Source organism: Pogona vitticeps, chromosome 2 (assembly GCF_051106095.1).
Source record: "Pogona vitticeps strain Pit_001003342236 chromosome 2, PviZW2.1, whole genome shotgun sequence".
NCBI lineage: Eukaryota > Metazoa > Chordata > Lepidosauria > Squamata > Agamidae > Pogona > Pogona vitticeps.
Genome location: NC_135784.1, coordinates 270693974 through 270715055, shown reverse-complemented (window position 1 = coordinate 270715055; position 21082 = coordinate 270693974). Strand labels below are relative to the sequence as shown.

Sequence of the window (21082 nt, the reverse complement as noted above, 5' to 3'; positions counted from 1 at the left end):
ACATTAACTGATGGGAAAACTTTGCAATTTTAGTGCATCTTATGTGAATAAAGGGTTGACAGCCCAGCAGCATCCATTCCATTCTCTTCAATTTCACAGCCCAACTCAAGGATCATTAAAAAGGGGACATATGGCTACCCTAGCCGGGGTAGAAGACTGGGCTGGGCTGGACAAATAATTTCACCTGTTATAAACCAATGTCACATGCTCTGGTGAAATGCTATGCTTATTTTTGATCAGTTGTACCAAAGTCAGAAATACTGTTAGAGACAGAAACTACACATATTTATCTTTTTTTTTTTTTTGGAAGCTTCAGAATTAATTATCATACATAAAATCCTGATGAGCAGCCTTGACTTTTACATGAATGCTGATTTATTCACTTATTTGTCAGGAATATTTTCTTGACCATACTTTTTGCCTAAAAGCCAACAGAGCAGTTCATAATAACTTTAAAACAAAGCAGTACATCAGCACAGAGCACCGCTCTCTGTGAAGGAGTCTGAGGCACTATACTGCAATTTAAAACTATTTCCACTCACATTGAGGAGAATGATTTAAAAGATGGCACCAAAGCTCAATTAAATTATCTAAAATGAATATCCAGGTTTCTCCTGCATGCTGGACAAAGTGTGGCTAGAAAAGATCAATAGCTCACCTATGGCAGGAACACCCCAAAGTGTTATTATTTGGGAGGGAAGTGGGAGGCCATATCTCAAAAATAACTAATCAAAACATTGAGTACTGTGTGGCTTTGTACATATTATCCACATATATATGTATGGTGGCGGCAGCATGCTTAGAAATAACAGCACAGTGGAGGTCACTAGAGAGACTGATGCTAGAGAATCAGTTTAACAGAATATGACAGCACTGTTAGAAAACTAACACATGCTCTTAGAATGTCAAAAGGGAAAGCCAAACCGGACACTTTCTTTGCAGCACGGAACCTTTTCATTAAATATATCACAGGATTGGCAGGAAAGTTCAAACTGAAAGGACGTTTCCCAACATTTTTCAAGGATAGAAACTCAAGAATTATACAAATTCTCCACAGAAGGTAAGTTCGACCCCAAATATATGTTGTGCTTGTGTAACCAATTGTACTACTTTATGAAATGGTTGAGATGTATATTTTTTTCATCCTGAAATGGAAATAAAAAAGTTTAAAAACCTGTTAACATAACTATTACAATTATTAAAATAATAACAGGTTGTAAGATCTTTTAAAGGCTGGGTTAAAGGGATGCATCTTAAGACTGGTTTTTGAGTTTATAGCCAATATTTGTATCAAATAATGACGTCCAAGGTGGCGAATGATGATAAAAATTATAAACTGCTATTAAATAATGCCTCAGTAGAAAATGAACAGCACAAAGCCAGTTTAAAAGAAAACAAACAACCTTCCAAAACAAACCAGGTTAATTCCCAAAGGTCTGCTTGAATTTTTATTTATTTATTTATTTATTTATTTATTTATTTATTTATTTGTTTATTTGTTTGTTTGTTTGTTTGTTTGTTTATTTATTTATTTATTTATTTATTTATTTATTTATTTATTTATTTATTTATTTATTTATTTATTTATTTATTTATTTATTTCCTGGTTGCAGAAATAAAGTCTGGGTGGGAAGTAACTTCTCTTGGAAGTGAGCTTCACACAAATATTCCATATTTGAAGAGTTATGTATTCGCTACAAAATTATTTTCAAATGCACGAAAGCACAAGAACGTAAGCATTGCCAGCAAATATCCGAGGTGCAATCAGCCCTGAACATTACAGGTATCACTGTGGATTATTCATGCTGCTATTAGCTGGAAAGGTACAATACCTGAATAATTAGATATATAATTGGATATCGAAAGAGCTCAACTTCTGTTTCACATTGGAAGACATACCAGCTTCAATAAAGCTGGCTTCTTTATCTCTCTATACCACTCTCTCTTTCTCTGGAGATATACTTGTTATCTTGTTTTTGCCCATCATGGAGTTTTTCTGCCCCCCCCCTTAAAAATTATTAATCTTTTAAAGAATGCTTCTGAGGTACTAACATATCCTCTTCCCAGTTTACACCTCTGTGTGGCGAGTTTAGCCTGAAAAACCCTGAGAGGAAATAAAATCTGAATTAAATCATATCTTGGCAATGTGAGGTGCATACTTACAAGACTACAAGCAGAAAAAAAAAGGATGGTCATCAATTTAAGCATCAGGTTTTATAAATCTGATGCAAAATGAACTAAGACTTTTGGAGAAATTTGTTTTGTGTTCCATAATATTCAGAGTAGCTTTCTGTGTGGTGACATTCAGAGGGAGGTCTAGAAAAACAAGGGCAGAGATCCTGTTTTTGGATGAAGGGATCATAACTAACAGAAAAAATTGTAAATTTGGTGCATAAACCAAGGATCCAATGGGCAGCATTTGCAGTGAAAGGAAAAGCATTTCCTAGGAAGGTGATCTACACCCACAATATACAGAGAGTCATATGAAGCAATCCCTGCACAAAATGAGGTTGAGAGTCATGGGTGTCCCACAAGGCCTGCTTCCCACCTCAGTCCTCAAGAAACAGCAAAAATATATGATTGGACATGGGAAACTTTCACTAGCAATGTAGCAGAGTGTCTTGTGCTTTTCAGCATCAATGTATCTGAAAGTCAAACCCCAGTTATGGTAATGTCATCCTGAAAAAGGTGGGAGAACACCTTAATAGGAAACCATGCATATGTCCTTCAGAAAACTGACATCTGGTTGAATAACATTTTCTAAGCAATATTCAAAGCTACTCTCTATAGCCACCTGCCCCACCTACCCACACACCACCTACCTTGCAGCCTGGCCCCTTCTAGCACCACAGGAAGTGCATGGTGGTACCACCACTCAACTCTATGTATTTTGCTTTATACTATATAATGATTCAGCCATTTCTGAAGTGAAAGTAAGCAATACTTCATTTCGTTTCTTATATATATTCAGCTTAAGAACCTAAGCACTACTAAGTATTTCAGTTTCAGAAGGAGAACTTTGATTTGCCCTCATGCTGTTTCTTTTTATTTCCAAATATACTTGAATCCCAAAGAATTCCAAGCTGACTTCATAAATGCCCATGAAGCCCTACTTTTTATGGCCTCTCATATAACTCTTTACATGACTGTTTAATTTCCTATTTAGAACAAATTAACTGTTGCATGCTCTAATAAGCACAAAAAGGAAGCCAGATCCAGTCTGGAAGTATGTGGAGGTTACTCAGAGGTTTCCCAGATTGATGGTTTCACTTGGTAGGTGACCTTAATATGAACTTTGACTAAACTTTGCTCTTTGTGTACTTGGCAGCTGGCATTTGGAAAAGTCGTCCTTGTCTACAACTAGCATGTTCAGTACGAGACCCCTGCCTTCCATAGAGAGGAGCTTCATCATTTTTCATTCAACCTAAAGATTTCATCAACAGTTTTATGTACGTTATACCCTACCCACCCACTCAAGGCAGCTCATGGCAATATAGTAGTACATACACTGGAATGGAACATTATTAACAAAACTTTAAAAGAATGCAAACATTTAAATCAGTCAGCATATTTTAAAAAAATAAAAGCCAGTTTATATAGACAGGTTCCTGAACTTTGTGAAACAGTTTTCCAAGTTATTTCTTAGAGGGAGAAGCTCAAGAATCCCCACAAACAATTCTAGAAGAATTTTGGAAATTGCAGTGTTTAAAAGTAACTTTTTCTTGCACTGTTATTCTTAATATTGGAACTGAAGGCATCAATCATCCAACCACTTGGTGGACATTCCATAAATTAGAGCCCACCGCCAAGAATCCTCTGTCCATGGTGGTGTCGGATTAATTTGAAAACTGATCTTCAAGGATGATCTTAAGGTATGGATATGTTCTAGCAACACTGTAATTATTTTTTCTGTTACTAAATTATATAGAAGAATATTAATAGTATGTAAAAGTAATTCTGTTATGGTATATCAAACAGCATTTGCAAAACCTATTTTGATATTATTTTGCCAGCATGTGTTCCATTCTTTGAGAGAATTTTAAGCTGAGCATAGCCTCACTCCCTGTGGAAATCTGTCAAGTCACACACATGATAGAATTCAAAGAATTCATCACCACATAAAACCCATATGACAGCTCACCAATCTCATTTCTAAAGCTGTAGGATCTGCATTTACTGGGGTGGTACAAAAAGTCTAAGTGACACCTGTGCCAGAAGTTTGAGTTGTACAATTTAAGATGCCCAGTACAGAACACAGTCCATTCGGTATGTGTGATAGCCTATTGGGTGCCATAGGAGCACAGGAAAGAAGTTACCAAGCAATTTTAGATTAGGCATCCTTCAGTCCCGAGAGACTATGGTAACATGCTCTGTATGGAGGACTTGGAACAGCGTCTAGTGTGGCTGAGAATGCCAATTCGAGAGTGACAATCCCTTCCACGCTGAAGACAAATACAATCTGTCCCTTGTCCAGCTCCCTGATTTTGCTGGTTTTGGGACTGCCTCTTTGCCTCAGCTTTCTGCTCTGTCAGAATATTGATCTCTCTAGCTCAGAGAGGGCAGCATGTCGGGCATGTTGAAGGCCCTGTCTTCATCCCCCATAATTTGTTAACACCAACAGATAGGTCCACCAGAAATCAGGGTCAGTCTCTCTCTCTCTCTCTCTCTCTCTCTGTGTTTAGTTTGCATCCCATTTTTCTGTTTTGCAGGAACCAAAGGAGCTTACAACCTAAACTTCAAAAAGGTAACAGCTTTTTAAAAACCACAATAAATCACAATATTTAATACTTTTCAATAAGTTAACAAGCACTGAATTAACACAGTTTTAAAGCCATGTAAGAACACAACAAAAAGAAGTATAATACTTAAGGTTTAAAAGAACAGTACTCCCATTCCTTACCAGTGGCCAAAAACCTGAGTAAATAAAAATAATTAAATGATAAATAAATATTTCATCCTGTTTAATTTTATGATTTTATAATGATATTATTTCATTTTGCTCTTTTATGTTTTCAAATATTGCCACTATGTACACTGCCCAGAATAGTGCCATGCACTAAGGAGTGGTAGATAAATGAAATAAATAAATAAATAATGCCCTTCCCTGACAACAGAAGGACAGCAGGGAGGGTGTCAGCCTGGCCTCCCTCAGAAGGGAAAATCATAATTTTTCAGCTGCTGCTGCAAAACTGTCCTCACCAAATGTGTATCTGAAGGGAAGGACACTTGACGCCCTGTATGTGGACATAGGTCTACGGATTAGAACGGCATTCTGGTGCCATTTTGCTCCAAAGAGGGCAAGTGCCACCACCACAGAATTTCAGTGGAAACTATAATGGCCAAACAGTCAGGTGCTAGAAAATTTTTGCTGCAGCGAAATCCTGGGAGATTTTGGAAAGTCCAGTGTATCTCCTGATCCTTGGAGGCTGCGCATCCTTGAATGAACCCAGTATTCTCTGTATTAGTGGTTCCCAAACTTAGATCCCCAGATGCTCTTGGACTAAAACACCCAGAAGCCTTCACAACTAGCTGTCACAGAATTGCACATGAATTTGACTTCCCTACATGAAGCCTAACTTTCAGTTCAATGCCTGTTTAGTTGTTGTATTCATTTCCAGACAGATCATATTCTGGATGAAAACTCAGAAAATTTGCAAGTGTAGGAGACACAAACTCCAAAACCTGAACTTCATCCTCACCTGAGACTGCTCATATCAAACTAGTCCTTACTAGTGGGTTGTTTCAGGATTAATCTGAGAAAATGGACACGGTTGAAATTTTTACTCAGATTAGGTATAGTGCAAATCTCTGTTTTATATAGGATGCCAAAACATACAAAATATGTTTAACCTTTTATTTTCCTGCACTAAAATAAAATGCATTTGTAATTACATTTTTGGAGTTATCCAGCAAGTTGTTTCCAACACTTGACTCACACTTGTGCTGGAGATTAGGTTTTTTCTCTAATAATGACTGGATTGTTCAGTGGTCTAAGCACTGAAACTTAATCCAGACAAGTCCATCAAAAGGCAAATCAAGGAATATGGATGCAACTGGTACTGGATGGGATTGCACTCCCATTTTAAAAACAGGTACTTTGCTTTGGGTTGCTCCTGCATTCATTCCTGAGTGTGGAAGCCCAGGTCTCAGTAGCGGCCAGGATTCCACTTGCACAATTAAAACCAGTGTGTCAGCTATGTCCATTTCTGGAGATATCTGATCTGGCCCCTATGACACATGCCCTAGTGACTTCCCAGATGGATTACCGTAAAATGTTCTATGTGGGGCTACCATTGGTCTACCAACGGAAAGTATCAGGAAATTTCAGCAGGTCTAAAATGAAGCAGCCAGATAGCTGATGGGGACTGGTTACAGGGATCACAGAATCCCTTTGTTACAAGGGCGCACTGGCTGCCAATCCATTTCCGGGCACGATTCAAAGTGCCGGTTTTAACCTATAAAGCCCTAAATAGCTTGGGTCCAAGATATCTCATAGACCATGTCTCCCACTATGAGCCAACTTGGGTGTTAAAATCATCAAGAGAGGCCTTTCTCTCATTCCTACTACCTTCACAGGTGTGTCTGATGGGGACACAGGAGAGAGCCTTGTCTGTGGCGGCTCCCAGACTTTGGAACTCCCTCCCACAGGATGCCAGGCAGGCCCCATTTTTGCTGTCCTTCTGCAAGCAAGCAAAGACCTTTCTCTTCAGGCAAGTCTTCCCTTATTAACTAGCTACCCATTGTGTGATTTTTTTTAAAAAAGAGATTATTGTAATGCATTACTACTTTGACTGGATTTTTAGAACTACTTCTGTTTTCCATTTTTTGTTTCCCATTTCTCAGTAGAATTTTTATATATTTGTATACTTATTATTCTTAGCTTTAATGATGTAAGATGCCTCTTTATGCTCATTGTTTTAAGCATTAAATATTGTCTTTTAGTGTTGTTTACCACCATTGTATAATTCTTTCCAGCTTTAAATATTTTCAAGGAGAAAGGTGGGGGGTAGAAACAAACAAACAAGCAAATAAAGGAAAGTTTATATCATGGTTCAAATGTTTTCCATTACATTTATCTAAAATTAAATGACCAAAGAATATGGGTGGTGGTGGTGGGGGTTCTTTAAAGCATTTCCTCATGTTGCTATTTAAATACTTCATTATGACTGTAGTAATACAGAACATAAGCAGAGCTTTGAAATATATACTGAGTATTTAACTTGATATTGTTGTATATGTTGCTGTTACATGCCATCAAATCACCTCTGACTTATGGCTACCGTATGAATGAGCACTCTCCAAAATGCTCTGTCCTCAATAGCCCTGCTCAGCTCTTGTAGACATACCTCTGGCTCCCTTTAGGGAGTCAATTCATCTCCTATTTAGTCTTCCTCTTTTCCTGCTGCCTTCCACCTTTCCCAGCCTTATTTCCCCCCCCCCCAGGGAATCTTGTCTTTTCATGATGTGCCCAAAATAATGCAATCTCAGTTTCATCATTTTTCAGGCTTATTTTGATCTAGGATCCACTTGTTCATCTTTCTGGAAGTCAAGGGTATCTGTAAAGGTCTCCTCCGGAACAACATTTCAAATGAATCATTTTTTTCCCTGTCAGCTTTCTTTACTGTCCAGCCTTCACACCCAATACATGGCAATTGAAAATATGATAGTATAGATGATTTTGGCTTTTGTCTCCAGTGACACATCCTCACACTTAATGTATCTAGTTCCTTCATTGCTGCCATCCCAAGTCTTTGTTTTCTTCTGAGCAGTCTCTGTTTGGATTGAATCCAAGTATACAAAATGTTTCACTGTTTCAGTTTCTTCATTGTCAACGTTAAAGTTATCTGTAGTCGTTATTTCGGTCTTCTTAATGTTCACCTGCAGTTTTGCTTTGGCACTTTATTCTTTCCCTTTTTCTAAAAGTCATTTCAAGCCATTGCTGATTTCTGCCAGTAAGACAGCATCATCGGCATATCTGAAATTATTGGTATTTCTTCCACCAATTTTCACTCCTCTTTCATCTGAAGCTAGCCTGGGTTTCCTTAAGACTGAGCAGATAAGGGGATTAAATGCACCCTTGTCTGACACCCTTGCCAATAGGAAATCATTCTGGAGTTGTATAGTTAATCTGTATAACTAGGGATATAGTCTTGAACAAACTACACAGTCCCAGGGCACCTTAGAAAAAAGAAGTAGTATCAGGGAATTGTTACTAATTAACAAGATGCTGCTCACACTTGCACAACAAGGAATTTGTTAATTAGCAACAGTTTGACAGCATGATTTATGCAACTACATATAATCTGTCATAAATTTCCAATAGGATTCCAATAGATGGTGGATGTTCATTTCTTTAGGAGCGTAGGAGTGTGGTGAAACTGGGAATAGAGAGCACAGTGGTCCCATTGCATGTGGCAAGTTTAAACAGAACAGAGGTTTAATTGTGTGCTTAGAAATGTTTGTGTAGCACACTGGTTCTTAACCTTGGGTTACTCAGGAGTTTTGGACTACAACTCCCAGAAGTCTTCACCACCAACTGTGCTGGCTGGGGTTTCTGGGAGTTGCAGTTCAAAAACATCCGAGTAACAAAGGTTAAGAACCACTGGTGTAGCACATCAATTTTTTTAAAAGTACCAGCTCAGAAGGAAAGGTGTTAACAGAAGCACCGTGTATTAAGAGATGTTTAACTCTTCCCTTCCCTTTCCTCCTGAACTGGGATCTTGGTGAAATTCCCACATGCGTATGCAGCAATTAGCAGGAGTGACTTTATTGAGTTGTTGCACTCAGAGGTTTTTCTTAACACTTATTACCATGGACAGTGGCAGCAAATTTCCCCAAGATCATAGTAGTGTAGGAAAGGTGTAAACCTCCTCCCATCCCAAGCAGCAGTTATACTAACAATGCCAGATACATAATTTTTAAAATTCACAATGCAATGATTGCTAATCATGTCATTAACATCTTGTGTAAGTAATCTGCTGCTCAAAACTGACAAAATGCTACTCTAAACTGACATAGTGAAGCAATGACAATTTGAGGTAGATTACAATAAGAAACAATCGAAGGACAATATCAATATATACTGTAATATGTTTGTCCTGGAAATTCACAAGGCATATGTATCAAATCAGATATGAAACAGAAAAAAATGTATATGTATTACATGAAAGAATTCCAGACTTCCACTGATAAAAATGTATTTCCCCAGGACAGTACACAATCCATCTTCTTGACTCAGTCCAATACTGATTTTATTTCCAGCATTGACCTCAAATATAAGCTACCAGCTACTCACATGGATTATCAGCTATCTGTTGATGAATACATAAAAGATACTACTTTATGATTAATATTTGCAACCCAGCATGGAAAATCAAATAGATATTATCACTGGTGGTCAAATAATCAACGGCTAGAATCCTGTTGCATAGTTACACCCAGGGAAGGGAATAGGCATAATTCACAGTGGCAAATTGCCACTAATTAACAAGTGAGCCCCTGGATTTCTGGTTGCAAGCCGAGTCACTCAACTGACATGCAATGAGGAATCAAAACAAGAACTCATAAATTAGCAGACATTTGCTGCTGTGAATTAGGCCATTTCCCTTCTCCAGCATAACTAGGCAACAGCATTCTGGCCAATGACTAGCAGATGGCAAATACCATTTAATAACAAATGCTCATGCTGAATAATACCCATTGAATATTTGATATATATTCAGCAACAGCATTTATGCCAGGGAATTTTGAGGAGAACATATGGGGTGAATTCATGTTAACTCTACTAATAACCCATATAAAGGTCAGTGATGACTGACATAGGCACAGGAGTTGCAAGAAAATAGGAAGGGCATAAACCGTGTAGTAAAAAGATGTGGGCCCCTAGTTAAATAACATCTAATTTTTAATGCAGGACATCTTTTGTATTGAGAAAGGTAGAAAATCAGCATCAGTGTCTTCCATCTGAACAAGTCAAGCAGTCTCAAAGAAGGTTAAAATAAGTACATGAGGAAGGGGAGCATACTAGCTCTACCCCCTTCTATGTGTAGAAGATGATGTTCTGAACAGGAGAGCCTCCTTTGTGCATGGAGGCTTTCTACTTGTTCAAGGTTCCAGGCCACACAGATAAATTCCATGAGAGCAGAGCCTTTCCTCCTCAGACTTTTAGTCTTTACATGAAGAGAGCAATGTCATTTCATGTTGACCCTATTCTCAACATCTGAAAATGGCTACAACCAAGGGATTCTTTGACCCCCTTTCCTTGGTAAGAACGGCAATAATGGCTTAGGTGACTGTCCTTCCTGTACGCAGTTGAACTGCTCACTGCCATATCTCTCTGTCCTGCCTTGCACAGAACGAAGATGCTAAAAGTGTATGGGAGAACCAGTGTGGAGTTATGGTTCAACTGGTTCAGACTTTGTTCAGAGGAACTCATGTTCAAAGCCTCACATAGCCATGAATTTCACCAGGCAGCTTTTTCATTCTGTCACCATTTCTAGCCCGGCCTGTCTCACATGTTGTTTTGTTTTGTTCCTTTTTGCAATCATGTGGCAAAATCACATTTCCTATGTTCTTGAGTCAGACTATGTCATGATTGAGACATTAAGTGACAGCTGGTTTCCTTGATGTTACTGGAACTGGGGCCGTTATAACTATCCAAATTCCAATACCCAAGTTCTTGATTGGTTACAAATCTTCTTTCCCTTTCTGGCAACAAATTATTCATATACTTTAAGCTTGACTTTAACTCCTCGCGTCTTGAGAAAATTCAGTTAAAGGTGCTGTGTTCAAAAAAGAGATAAATTATATTTAATAAGTAGAGAAATTATTCTGAATAAGTCACATGCAGCTTGGAATCCTTAAAATATGGGAATGCTTTATCAGCATACTGAAGATGGCCTGAAAGAAAATCATCCAGCATTTATTTCAGTCTGTGAAAAACAAGTCCTCCTTATCTGTAAAGATCAGTTTTCAGAAAGGCAAAGTCGGTTAATCACATAATCTTCAGGTTTTATCCAGAAACCTTGTGTGTCTCAGTAGCATTGATTAATAGTTCAAGGAGAAAAATTTGGGGAACAAATTGACAGGTGGTACATTCTGCCTGTACATAACCGTCTCCCTGTAGGGAAAACAATTCTCATAAACAACAGATGGGTGGTACAATCAAGATAGGCCCGTATCTGGGACTGCTCTGTAATCAGAAAAGGGGAGGGCTTTTTTTTTAATATAAGTGCAGTAGGATAAATGAATCAAATCCATAAGGGAAAGCTTGTGGTAGCATTGGTGGAATTACAGCATGTCATTTAATCTGAGAACCGTTGTAAACAGGACCATAGTCGGCCAGTAAAGCATACTAATTATCTGTGGGAAGGTGGAACAAATGTTCAGCAGTTAATTTGTTGAAAAAGTGGGCATATTCAGGGTTTTTTTAAATTATTTTGAAGAAGGAACAAAAGCATAAGCAGCACATGAGCCTTCAAACCAAACGAGTATATTGAAAACATAGCCAATAAACAGACAGTCAGACAGACAGATTCCACCTGAATGAAATCTATGAGAGCCAAAGGGACAAGGGTGAGTTCTGGGTTTTTGTTTTGTTTTGTTTTTGGTTGTGGGGGACAAAAACATTTCATTTAGCATTTCTCTGACTGCGTCGTCATCCACACTATGTCATGCTGCTGCCGCCACCCAGACTTCCATTCACTGGTTTGTTTAAGCTCAAAGTGGGAAAGTAACTAACACAAATACGTTCATTGTCCCATGGTCTAATAGAATTAAGATGCAGAAAACACTTGCTGCATTTCAATGAGATGTGATATACACTGTGTGTGTTGTTTAGCTGTTCTTCTCTGCTCCCCACCCTGGGCTAGCAGTTCCTGAGAATGCTAAAAGAGAATAGCCTAGAATATTTAAGCTCATAAATACAAAGTACCCTGTGTTTAAAAAACTGTTCAGATTTTGACAGAAATAGACAAATGCAAGGAAACACACAGCTGAAGCCGGCAATTCGATCTTTACTGATTCTATTGTGGAGAGAAAAAGGGGGAAGAACTAAAACATCATATCACTCGAGTTGTATACTCTACCCACCAGACTGAAGCCGCTATTGAGTCAATATTGTATAGCTTTCCCAAATGCATGCCATTCACCTAACAGACAAAGCACCGCCATTTTCCCCCCTTTACTCTAGGCAGATTACTTTAAAGGGCAATTTATAATGCTTTTGGTTTAAATGCATATTGCCTTATGACTCCCTCTGTGCAAGACTTAGAGGGACATAAAATTTGTCCTGAACAGAGGGTGTCCTGACTGGATAATGGCAGTTTAGACACAAAAAGGGGCCGTGTCAGGAGAGATGAAGTAGGTCCACCCTAAAGAAAGACAGAAAGAAGGCTGGATTCAAAAGTATGCCATGAAAAGCAATAACTTTGGACTCCATCCCCAAATGATTGGGGGTTTGCTGTCCTGGCACTAGGTAGCCGATGGTTCACAATAAGCTCCAGGCATTATTCAGGAATTATTGAAATGTCAGCTTTTGGGGAAAAACAGGAGGAGGAGGATAACAGCAATGGCAACTCAAGTGGACTGGGCCTATCTTTGCTCAGCTATTCTTATGGTCGCTCCAGACACTGCCTGGAGACCTAGGGACTGACTATGCTTCTCCAGATGTCTAGTCAGGAAACAAATCTAAGGGCAAGCAGCCACAGAAATTAAGTTTGATTTTATTTATTTTTGGGTAGATGGGGAGGGGATTTTAAAAGCTGGGCACCCATCTCCACTCATTTCCAGCTGGTGCCAGAGCATGCTTGTCCAACTGGCATGATGTGCCAAGTGAATGCAGCTAGCAGCTTTCTCCAATCCATTCCCCTTGCTCTTGGCTTGTTGGCACACTAACATTGAGCTCATTGTGCTATCTGGAGCAAGGAAGGAAGTGGGGCGCTACTGTCATGACTCATGAGCCTTTTGTTGCACAAGGCATGGCAGCAGCAGAAACACAAAACCTGAAGGGGAAAACTCACTCCTCCCGAACCTTGCCTGCCCCACCTCAGTAACATCATAGGAGTCTACCCTTTCCCGTAAACGTTTAGGTCTGAAAAAGTGCCAGGGGTGGGGTGCTGTGGACCTAGGTTAGTATGGATGTCCTTTGCTCACATTGTGACCTGTAGCAAGTCAGAGAAAGCAGAAGGAAACATTGCCCTACACTATCTAATACCATCACATCCATTGGCGCAGGACTGGCTGACAGCTTGGAACAAAGCTGCATGATCAGAAGAAACACATGGTACAAATCTTGCTGGACTGCAATCACTACACATTTCAGGAAAAGAATAGTGGTATGCCCCCATATAAGAAGGAAATTTGAATCTATGGAAATAAAGGTACCAGGCCAAAGGCTTCTGATTTATCATGTGCTAGCTTCTTAGAGTGTCATAAGTTACTATTTTAAAAGGAATGTTTAATGAGATGAAATACTAAAATATGTAATTTTCCAGCACACAGGTTGAAACAATACACTCCAGCAAAATCTACACTGGCTGCTTTTGTCATCCACCGTTTGGTTCCAAAAGCAGAAGATCTGAAAATGCTCTCACAAATAGATTGTGCAAACATCAACCAAGGATACAGAAGCTGTTGATCATGTCTGTGTGGGCTTAATAGTAACTCGCCTTTGGAACAATCTTCCCCCGGAAATTCGCCTGGCTCCCTCTCTGGGTGTTTTTAAGAGCAAACTCAATACCTGGCTTTTTAGACAGGCCTTCCCTCCTGTCAATCCCTAACTTACTTCATTGTCATCTCTTGTTGTATTCTTGTTGTTGTTCTATTTATATTGTCATTATTTGTACTGTTGTTAGCGACCCAGAGTAGACTTTGTTCTAGATGGAAATAAATAAATAAATAAATAAATAAATAAATAAATAAATAAATAAATAAATAAATAAATAAATAAATAAATAAATAAATAAATAAATAAATAAATAAATAAATAAATAAATAAAGGGCCTGTGTGCAGAGATGGCGGGCCAGCCACTGTCCCCTTGAAGCATCAAGCCTGAAAGGATGAAGGGCTCAAGGAGCAATAGGAACATGATGGGCCAGTAAGCCCCGTCTCCAACATCCCAATCCTATCCAGAAATCATATAGAACCCAGTATGTTCAAGGTGAAGGTCTGCACAGGTGTCTGCAGCTATGTTCATCTGCATACGCTTAGACATTTCCATGATGGAAATGTGTGCTCTTCCTTGTCAGGACTGGAGAACACAGAAAGGCCGTAAAGGCATTCTGTTGGACTTACAACTGCCAATGCAGATACTGTACTTGGACAATCGCAAGAGGCACACAGAGAGCTCTGCATAATTTCCGGGTGGGATGGGGATGCTGTGGTAGGTTTACATGCATCCCTGCATCACTTTGTCCATTTCCAGGATGAATGCTGAAGTAGGGTTATGGTGATAATGAAAAGAGCAAAGTTACCTATTTAGTCTTAGTCTACTACGCTAGACATTGCCTGGAGACTTAGTGGCCTCGATAGCTAAAGGTTTCTGAGAGTCAACGTCCGAAACTCTTTTTTCCAAACAATGGAAGGAATTATAAAACAAAGCTGAATTCTAGAGTTATATTGATCTTACTGCAAAAAAGAACTGAAGCTATAATGAAATTAAGGCATTTATTAAACCCACACAGGCATCACCACTCAACCAACTCTGCAAGCACAACGTATGTTCCACTGATTGAGGCATCAGCTGCGTGTTCCCATTAGATTTGGTCATTACATTCCTAAATGGCCACTGTTGATTGTTGGAATTAATTAAGTAAGGGAGAGTTTGGTTTTGATTTTTTGTTGTTGTTGTTGTTGTCCTGATATCCTGTTGCTCTGCAGATGTGTTTGACAATGTGGCAGAAGAATGTAGGAACCTACATTCCCCTTCTAAAACTTTGACGCTTCCAGGCTTATTCTGCAGTTCTGCAGAAGCACTCACAGTTAGGGAATGCTGTCTTAATTACAAAACCTGTAACTATTGCCCACTCACCTCCAAGATACACCTGTATATCATACAGAAACTCAGTAGCTTGTTTCCTATCGAACAGGCAAGAGACTGGAACCACTACTAGAGATAAATGTATAGGATGAAACAAAACTGTGATTTTAAGATTAAGGGAATTATTTACACAGTGAAATAAAATGGAATTTGCTTTTCAAATATTAGGATTAGCCTGTTTAAATGTGCCTACATTAAATACGACTGGTTACAGAACCTAATATATAGAAGATTTCCCCTCAGGTAATTAAGTTCTTCATAGCTTTTTCCACAGGCCAGATTTCCATGAACTCCATTCCAGATGGTCTGTCACAACTGGAAATGGATATTGTACAGGAACCTTTCTCACCTCAAGCTCTACCTGTTAGGGCTTTTAGGCTGATTCAGGTATTTCAAGGTATGGTTGCTGAAGTTCTCTGGTCAGATCTCTGCTTGAAACCTTGAGGTGCTGGATTCTATTCTACAGTTAATGTTTCATCATAATATCTCAGCATGGCTTCTTGTTCTCTTAAGCTACAGTCACCAGGTCTTGTTTCAGCAGAACACAGCTTTGAGATGTGTGCTCTGTTTTTCCTTCAGTTCTCTTCCAAATCATCATCAACAGAAAATTGACCTCTGAAGAATTTATTTTTTAAAAAATCCTATGAAGAACCATGTTTTTCTAACTATTAATTGAATTCCATGTTAATCTTTTAACCAATCCAAATTGTATTTTATTACCTGCTTAATGCCTATATGAATTCAATCCTCAAAAAAGTCTGATTTATGAATGTGGAATACTGCTTCTTTGTTCACAGTTCCAAACATTAGGAAGTGTTCAGACATTGCCATGCAATATCAAGCTTGGATTGCCAGCAGGAAAATGGATTCCAAGCTTTATATAGCAAAGGCCAGTCTGAATGTTGAGGATGCCAGTGTCAGCTGTCAAGATGGTCTACAAGATCCTATCTTATATCCAATATAGAGTAGCAAAGACTGAGATTATAGCACCATTCCAGTGCCTTAATCAGGAGGTCCAGTGATGTGTCCCTGGTTGCTGTTGTCAGGTGCTACGTGGAATATCAGACTCTGTAAAAAGCTGCTTCTTGTGCTTTTAAAATTCTGAACAGAGGATTCTGCCCTATTTAGTTCCATTTTGAGCTCAGTCACAAAATATCATACACTACAAAATATAATGAAATAATATTAAAGGAGAGCATTTCTTCACAGGCTGCAAGTCCTATCATACCCAAATAGTGGAGGAGAACAGAAGTTGGAAAGGCTACCCTGAAGAGTTTCTCCTACTGGATTCTGAACAGACTGAGATGCCCCAAAGGGCACAGAAAACATTAGGTCAAGAGGCATGCAATAAACATGTTTTGCTGTTGGCACCCAGAATTGTTCACTCCACATAGTTTTCACTGCAAAAATGTTTAGTGCTCTTTTTTCTTTTTTTACTGTTTGCTAATTACTATGTTTTAGTTTTTTTTAAAATGAAGACTTGGATTCATAAACGTAGTCCCTACGGTCATGATTCTAGACACAATTCACTTGCAAGTGGCAAGCCATTAAGGAATGACAATTAAACTACCACAATGTATGCATTACACTTACACCAGCATAAATCCCCAGCAGCTTTCTGGCCAACGTGTGGCATGGCTGCACAGTGGGCATCATGAATTATACCAACATACAGTACCACTACACAGGTTTGTCCCAGTCCTGAAAAAAATCCTGCATACATCCTTGTTCACTAATCATAGTTTATTGTTACCTGGACTAGGTATGGTTAAGGGAAACAAGCCATAGTCTTAAAAGAACCATTCAACTTCATAAGAAACAATCTTAAAGACGGTGGCTTAGGAATTTGGATAGTTTCTTTAAATCCCAAGTAAAATTAACCCATCTGAGGGCTTGGCATTGTAACAATGAATTGTGGTTACTTAAAAACAGAAATAAAAGATGCTAGTCTCTGGAATAACTGGGATTTTTTCCTGTGAGCATTTTAGCAATGTATAGGTAAGCTACACTGGGAAGAGAAGCAATAAGATCTCATTCCCCTCAGTCTGAATTCCTTGGGAGCATCCCTCTACCCCAGGTGTGCCTATAATTAGATGGAGAAAAAGTTGATAGTATATATAACTGTGTGATATATATCAAACAGATATCTAAGTCGGTCCTAAGGTGGAGGAGGGTCATGATACAAGCTTATTAAGTTATACATGGTATAGAGAAAGTGCAAAAAGGTATCTTTTTTATCCTTTTCTCATATTACTAGAACTCAGGGTCACCCAATTAAATTGATTGGCAGTAGATACAGGACAGACAAAAAGATGTAATTCTTCCTATTGCAACTCATTAATTAACTTATACAATTTTCTACCACAAAATTTTTGGTGTCTTACATGTCTTTTAACAGTGAACAGACAAATTCATAGGGAATAAGTTTATAAATGGCTATTAACCATTCTAACTAAAAGGACTGTCCATACTCTGAGACACTCAGCTCAGAAGCAACCAACCAGACATTGCACATGACCCACATGTGGGCTTCTGGGAATCACTTAGTTGGCCATCACTAGCTATAAGATCAGATGGACAGTTGATGCTACATACTGTAGCAGAATTCTTCCACTTTGTCTCTGTTCTCTACCAAGGGTCTTAAACATTTCCACTTGTCTGTTCGTAACTTCTCTAGACTTTCAGAAGTTACCTTTTTTTACTCCAATAATCTTCTAGTGTGCATGATTACAGCTGTAGGATAACTTCTCCAAGCTCTGGAATTTTCAGCCACCTCTTGTCCATTCCAAGTGCTGCCAAAATGTTTCTACTTATATGGTATTTTTCTTGCACCATTTGATTAAAACAGAGGTGGATAACTTCCAGAGGGGAAGGGGCTGTAGATGCCCACCTTTTCTTGGTGTGATCTCTTAAATCTTCCACATTCCACCCAATTTCTAATATAATTCTAATATAAAGATCCTTACACTCTTAGGGGGTCCAGGGACAATTTTGTTATATTTTGAGGGCCAAGGCCTGCTTTAGGTCCAGCAAAATAGGAAAGGATCAAAAGTTGCTTCTGTTTTTTAATTTTTTTAAAAGCCAGCTTAAACCAGGCCTGGAAGATCAAAACTCAGGAAATTGCCAGAAAACACAAGATATATTGTTATATTTTTAAAAGGGGGTGTGTCAGAGTTCAGTGGGATGCTGAAATACTGAGTTTGGCACTTTAGAGAACAACATACAGCCCCTAGGTTGCATTTTCACGGCTGTTCAAAAAGACCACTGCATGAATGTTTTTCTGGTTTAGTTTTTTACACTGTTCCTTTTTCTGTATTATGTTGTTTATAATGTTTATCAGGTTTTTCTCTTGTGTCTTTTCTAGATCTATATGTAGATTGGTACTCATGCTTTCTTTTGCCTCTGAAGTCCCTTTCTGCTTCTTTGCTAAAAACAGGTAAACACGTATGCAAGGAAGCCAGGTTTAGGGGCTTCTGTTACTAGGTGTAGTCATCTTTTTTTTCCTTTTAAAATACCCATAAGTTGATTTCATGATTAAAAAGTAAGTTTCCTTTTGCCTTACTGCCAGTCTCCAGAGTAATTATTTCTCTTCAGTAGTCACAAGTTCCATACAAGGTAGAGATGCATAGTGCCAGTACAATTATCAAATCATCCTAACAGAAGATGCTTTCCTCCCAAAGGCTGGAAGGGTGTAGAATCACAACTTAAAACATCAGTTATCCATCCTCAAGAACTAGATAAAAGCACTACTGCAATCATTGTACCTAACAGTTTGATCATGTTCTTCATAACTCAGTGATGACCACTAGAGATGGGGCTTTTGGCCTGCAGTTCCCAGAATTCACCAAGAATTCCCCCAGGGAGAATTTCAGGGGGTACAGCCAAAAACCTACAATTTGCAGAGCAGCTTTCATTTCCTCCATCACCGTTATCTGTCTTTCCAGAAGAAGGAAACTGTCCCAGTGTTGCCTGTGAGTGGCAAGGCTCCATGGGACATGTGGTGTTAGGTTCTATAGTGAGTACTTCTCAAAGAACTATCCAAGATGGAGGTACAATATTGATCTGACCTCCTACCTTTAAAGCAATAAAATAGAAAGGATTGGAAAGCATTTGTCATAGCTCAAAAAGCTACCAACTCAATCCAAATAAGATATTAGTTTTCTATCAATTGTTTTCTGAGATCAATAAAATTTTATAGGAACTCCTCCTCCCCTTATTTGTTGGAAAGACAGCTTTTAGGGTTCCAACATTTTGAAATCCTCAGCAGAGCTGACCCTATTAATAGGCAGGGTGAGATTACCTTTTTTGTAGCAGCAAATGCTGGGGAGAAGTAGCAGAGTTTGAGCCATCAGAGCTGTAACTAGCATTGACTTTGCAGTGCAATGGTTACAGTGCAGTACTGCAGCCAAAACTCTGCTCACATCCCAGGTTCAATCCCAGGTGGCCAGCTCGCGGTTCACTCAGCCTTCCATCCTTCTGAACTAGGTAAATTGAGTACCCATCTTGTGGAGGGGGGCAAGGAATAATGTGTAGCTTACATAATTAAATTGCAAACCACCCAGAGAGTGCCTTAAGAGCTGTGGGGCAGTATATAAGCAGTACACTTTGCTTATTTGCTTCACTTCCAGCATTACAGACAAGCAGCACAAAATGCATTCCAAATCAACTATGTAATTCAGGATGTGAAAATAATACAAGAATTATTTAAAACACCTTGCCAGCATCTCACCTCATTCATAAGGGATCCAGCAGCACAGCCAGAGCTAGAAAGACACAGCAAAAGTTTGTTCAATGTAAATAGATGTATATACATATATAGTTCAGCATACCATATATGTAAATAAGTTCCCTTTCTGTCTGATCCACCCTAATGGCTTGGTCTATTGATATCTTTTCCTATGGCAGTAGACACAGCCAGTGGACCAAACAAGGTTGGTTGGAGATGCCTTCATGATGGATGGCCAAGGAAGGGGTGTGGTCTCTAAATCTGCATGCTGGGGAAAAGCCCCAGGGAACCCACTCTAGCTTTGGCTCTAAGCACTGCTCCAAATTGCTTTTGGGAGCAATGGAAGTAATTGTTGAAGAGCTGGTAGCCCGAGAGGGGTTTTTAATGGGTTGTTATGTTATGTTGTTTTTAGCATTGGTTTTATTTACTGTTTTTAATCTAATACTTGTTTAATATTTGTATACTTACTGGTTTTAGTCTTTAATTAAATACTGTATTGTCTTTTAATTGTTGCAAGCTGCCTTGGGTCCTTTTAAGGAGAAAGGTGGGCTAAAACTATTTTAAATAAAATAAATAAGAAAAGTTAAGTTGTCCATCTAGTCTTTTTTTCATACTATCATTAAGGATGGGGTTTTAGGATTTTCTGGGTTCCAAATACCATAATTCTCCATTCTTGAAGTTCTACATAACTTGTACGCTTGATCTTGACCTAGTTAAGTCTCAAACTCTTTTAATTCTGACCTTTCTCTCAGGTGTATCACACTGAGGTATTTGTAAGGTCCTTGCAAAACAGGTAGAAGTTCCAGAATGAAGTATGGCATTTGTAATACAGAATATCCAAAGGGGGTTGGCTGTAAAAGTCACCCCTGCATAGTACAATACAGGCAGGAAGAAGGATGTAGCTGAGAAATATTTATTTTCCTTTCTTGAACAATCTGAGAAAATGTCCAGTTGTGACATGATTGAAAACAGATTTCCACTTAATGGAATTGGACAGAGCCAGTGATAGGACATGGAGTCATCCCCCTGTTTTATATGACAATAAGTTCAGGCAGTTGACAGTTCATGCCACATCCCACACAAGCTGGAACTACGGCACTATACATGAGAAAAGAAACAAAATCCTGATACTGGGACATAAATCTTGAATATGTTTTTCTCCACACATCTGAAAATTCTACTCACTTTGAGATACAACCCTGATCTTCCTTGGTCCTACAAAGTATTCATGAGTGCTGTTGAAGCAACTATGTGATAAATGTCCCTGAACTTGGGATGCTTGAAGCCTGGCTTCTGACTGATCAGGTTGGCTTTAGAG

At 38.8% G+C, this 21082-nt stretch overlaps 1 long non-coding RNA gene across 1 annotated transcript; it reads left to right on the top strand.

Moving 5' to 3' along the window:
* Window positions 1–831: 831 nt before the first annotated feature.
* On the top strand, window positions 832–7048 carry LOC110073979 (uncharacterized). Its single transcript, XR_002299681.3, has 5 exons — window positions 832–1060; window positions 3329–3449; window positions 3755–3872; window positions 4710–4744; window positions 6577–7048. It is a non-coding gene; the product is annotated as an uncharacterized LOC110073979 (long non-coding RNA).
* The last annotated feature ends 14034 nt before the right edge of the window (window positions 7049–21082 follow it).